This window comes from Cervus elaphus, chromosome 15 (genome assembly GCF_910594005.1).
Source record: "Cervus elaphus chromosome 15, mCerEla1.1, whole genome shotgun sequence".
Lineage (NCBI taxonomy): Eukaryota > Metazoa > Chordata > Mammalia > Artiodactyla > Cervidae > Cervus > Cervus elaphus.
In genome coordinates this window covers 38,218,816-38,223,586 of record NC_057829.1, presented here as the reverse complement: position 1 = coordinate 38,223,586, position 4,771 = coordinate 38,218,816, and the positions used below count along the sequence as shown (strand labels likewise).

At 34.1% G+C, this 4,771-nt stretch overlaps 1 non-coding gene across 1 annotated transcript; it reads right to left on the bottom strand.

Annotated features, from left to right (window-relative positions):
- Window positions 1-3,870: 3,870 nt before the first annotated feature.
- LOC122709719 lies at window positions 3,871-3,973 on the bottom strand. The gene has a single exon (XR_006345691.1). It is a non-coding gene; the product is annotated as a U6 spliceosomal RNA (small nuclear RNA).
- Between the last annotated feature and the right edge of the window lie 798 nt (window positions 3,974-4,771).

Genomic DNA, 4,771 nt, shown 5'->3' with positions numbered 1-4,771 from the left:
ACTGGTGTTGATAAAGGGGATTGGAGTTGGAGTTTTCAGAAGAAATAGAAATTATGCAACAGAAAACAAAGTGAGAAAGAAAAGGAGGTTATGAACGAGCATTTCAGTATTTAGCATGCTTGGGGCAACCAGGGTTTAGGAGCATAAAAGCATGCTGTTGAAGATAAAATGCCTAGAAGAAATATTTGAGGAAACTAAAGAATAAAGAGGGAGATGGATGACTTTGAGAAACTGCTTAATATACTACTAGATACAAGATTTTGGGCAACTCACTATATTTTTGGGTTTCAGTTTTCTCATCTGTACAATCAAAGAGCACACCAAAAGGTAGGAAGATCAGATGACTGTCCCAGCCTTCAGACAACTTGTTCAGACACTGTCCTCAGACTTACAAGGAGAAATAAATCCTTAAAGTTCTTGCCACATTTTTTTTTTTCCACCAGCCAGACCTGGTTGTTAAGGGCATTGCTTGACAAATAATGAAAACGGAGAGATGAGAGAAATGTACGCTCTTGGTGAAGCCACCTCCTTGACCCTCGCACCGTTTACTTTATGAGTTTGTTTGGGCAACAACAGTATACTGTCAGAGTTATTGCTGCATAATTCTAGAGGAGATCACACACAGTATTTAATTTTTTAGTAGCTTTGACATTAAAATTTTATTAAATGTATTTGAGGGGTAGGTTAGCATGGTAAAACCCTTATCCAGTAATTAATGACCTGCTGGGTACTGAAAGGATGAGACATATGGTGAGGCAGACGGGGCAGAAGGGGAGAGGTTAGGAGTTCACAGTCAAAAAGGGTCTATTTTCTTAGTTTGTCTAGAGCTTGTAAGCTTTGAAGGCATGGAGGAACAGGAGAAAACAGAAATCATGAATGTGCTATGCAGAAAATTAGGATGATTTGGATATAAGGAAAGCTAGGCAAGATATGAGTAGAGGATGAGTCTAATGCATAACTATATACTGTGCTTAAAAATAATAATGGTGTTGGCAGCTGATTTTATTGAAACTATGTATCAGACACCAAGATAAATACTTTTCATATATTATTCATTAAAGGCTTATGATGATAGTTTGAGATAAGTTCTGATATATATCATTATTTTAAAGATGATAAAATGTGATTTACCAGGACTTAAGTGATGTACTCACAGTCACACAACTGGTAGATAGGAATGGAAAGATTTGAACCCAAGTGGTCTTTCAAAAAATGTATTCTTCTTCTATGTTACCCTACATTGTTGGTCTGTTCTCTCTTAAATCACCAGTTTCACTACTTAAGTCTTTGAACATCAGAGAGACAGCTGACCACTGGTGGAAAAGATAAGGAACAAAGTTGCTTTCTCTCTGTATGAGTATGTTTCTTCTTCATTTTAAATCTTCATCTAGTGTGATGGGTAACTGTAAACTATGTCAGAGAGCTAACAGTTAAATTAAATCAAATCCAAGCCTAAACTGTATGCCGGGTCAAATAGTCACCTAGCACACTGTTGTTCACTTCAACCCTGCTTACTGGAGAGCTATGTGGTGAGCTCCATGTGACACCATAACACAAATATTTTACCTGCAGAAACAGCCCGAATTTGAACAATATGGGTAACATGATCAAATTCCCAGCAAAATTAAAGTATAAAGTTAAAGTCCATTCCCTATCCAGAAAATTAAAAAAAAAAATTTTGCAATTCAACAGTCTTTTCCCCAATATTTTACTCAGCTCTCTCTCAGAAAGTATAATATCTTGGTGGAAGTTAGTGTTGTTCAGTAGCTTCAGCCTGAAGGTGTCTTTCCCTGTATCTACTACAGCTATGACCGTACTTCCAAAGGTAGAGTAATCTAACCCTAAATTGGTACAATGGTAAAGAATCTGCCTACCAATGCAGGAGATGTAAAATATGTAGGCTCGATCCCTGGGTCAGGAAGATCCCCTGGAGGAGGAAGTGGCACCTAGTCCAGTATTCTTGCCTGGAGAATGTCATGGACAGAGGAACCTGGCTTGTTACAGTCTTCAGGGTTGCAAAAGTTGCAACATGAGTTGCAAAAGAGTGACCGAGCACACACACATGCACAACCCTAAATTACACATGTATCCTATTTTCAAATATCTGAATACATTATCAGAACATCAAAGTCACGCCCATATAATTTAGAAATTTTCCAAGCAATTTCTTAACCTCAAAGAAGTTTACTCCTAGCAAAATAGTATTACTAGTAACTAGTATATGTTGTCATCTAAACATTCCCTGCTATTAATATTTTCAGGATGAGTTTGAAAGTGTTCCTTCCTGTTTTGATACATTGGAAGACTGTGAGGAAGACTGGTATTAATTCTTCTCTAAATAGTAGAATTCTCCAGTGAAGTTACCTGGGTTTTTCTTTGTCAGAAGGTTTTGAATACTGCTTAAATCTCTTAGCTAGTTACAGATCTATTGAAATTGTTTATCTCTTCATGATTCAGACTTGATCAGTTGCATGTTTCTAACAATTTATCCATTTCTTTTAGATCAACCAATTTGTTGGAGGTATAATTGTTCATAGTAATCTCATAATGTTTTTTATTTCTGTGACATCAGTTGTAATGTATATCCTTTTACATTTTAAATTTTCACTATTTGAATTTCCTCTTTCTGTTTAGGTAAAATTTTGTCAATTTTATCTTTTAAAAAAACCAAGTATTAATCTTGTTGATTCTTTTCCTCTTGATTGTCTCTTCTCTATTTCATTTAGCTCTGTTTTAATTATTATTTTCTTCCTTCCGCTAACTTTGGCTTTACTTTGTTTTTCTTGTTTAGTTCTTTGAAGTATAAAGTTAGGTTATTGATTTGAGATTTCTGGGTTTTTTAAATTTATTTTTTTATTGTTTCCAATTTTAGTATATATAAATAAAAATGACAATTTAAAAATAAAATACTTAGTTCTAAAAGAGAGAAACTGTATCAGCCTGAACACACTCTGGTCAATTCTGAGTCAGTCACACAAATCTACCTTCTAAGGAAACCTGACCAGTGAGGCAGTTAATTTTGTGCTTTTGGCTATAAAGAATTAAGCTTAAATTACACTCACTCTTTCATCTTTTAATGAAAGAGAACTTACTCTCAGAAGCAGCATAAGCATTGTTATAGTAAGTCTACTCCTAAATGAAAATATGGGGTGAGTTACAGTTTCTTAGTAGCGTAGCGAAGAAACCTTTGAAAATTAGCCATGGATCAAAGTAATTACATAAGTTCAAGATGTTATCTTAGGATGAAAGGTAACACAGGTCTGTAACTTCCTTTAAAAAGACACTGAAAATTAAACCTTTGGCATAGTCAGAACTTCCAGAAATGTTTCTTAAATATCAAATTTTTCTTCACAGATGCTATGTCCATTTTCTTCATAATCTTTTCTTGTTACCACCATATCGTCAAAATTGTCATTCTCTGATATCAATTTTCCACCTTCCCAGGCATAAGTAATAGGTTTTCAGGCAGCACAACAGAAACATCATAATCTATTGGAGTGAGACATCGAACTTCTGAGTAAACTCGATCCCTAAATCCTGGGAAAAGGGAATTTCCTCCTGTCAAAATGATGTTCTTAAAAAAATGTGGCTGCATTTCTTCAGGTAAATTCTGAATTGAATAGACAATAGCTTCTGGAATCCCCATTTCATGAATGCCTATATCAGAAGAATTAAAGAATTAAATTATTAAAGAATATTTCTGGAACAGCAAATCTCTCATTGGCCAGATGAACAATTTTTTCCCCAGATTTGTATTTTCCACTTAACACCATCTCTTCTCTTGGCTAGAAGATATGATTTCATTTAGATGATTGGTTAGGAGGAGTTCTCCTCCCACATTTATATGAATAATTGCTTCTTTTTTTCTTAAAAAATATGGAATGCTTCAGTAATTTGCATGTCATCCTTACGCCGGGGCCATGCTAATCTCTGTATCATTCCAATTTGGTATATGTGCTGCTGAAGCAAGCACTGTTTTCTTTTTTTTTTAATGTAAGCATTTTCTACTATAGATTCTTTGTACTGCTTTTGCTGTATCCCCAAAGTTTTTTTTTTAATGTGTTTTTGTTTTCATTTATCTTGAGATAATTTTGTAAATTCGCTTGTAAGTCCTTCTATGGCTCATTCATTATTTAAGAATGAATTATTTAATTACCATGCATTTGTTGGTTTTCCTTCAGCTGTTAATTTCTAGTTTTATTACATTGTAGTTAGAAAAGATAATTTGCTTGATTTCAGTCTTCTGAAGTTTGTAAAGACTTATTTTGTGGCCCAACATGTGGTCTGTCTTAGAGGCTATTCCATGTTCACTGGAGAAGAATGTGAGCTCTGCTCTCGTTGGATGAAGTGTTCTTTATATGTCTGTTAGTTCATACTGGTCTATAGTGTTTTTCAAGTGTTGTATTTGCTTACTGATCTTCAATATGGTTGTGCTACCCATAACTGAAAGTGAGGCACTGGAGTTCCCCACTATTATTGTTTTGCTACTTCTCACTTTAGTTATTTTTAAGGTTTGCTTTATATATTTGAGTTCTCTGATAATTTATATACATATATATATATAAAATATATATATATATATATGTATATATATACACACACACACACACACACATGCATCTCATAGACATACTTTCCCAGTAAATTTACTCTTATGGAATTATATAATGTCTTTTGTCTCTTGTGACAGTTTTTGTGTTAAATTCTGTTTTGCCTTTTTTTTTTTACATGCATTAGATCTCACTTTTTATGCTGTAAAGATCTGTGAATT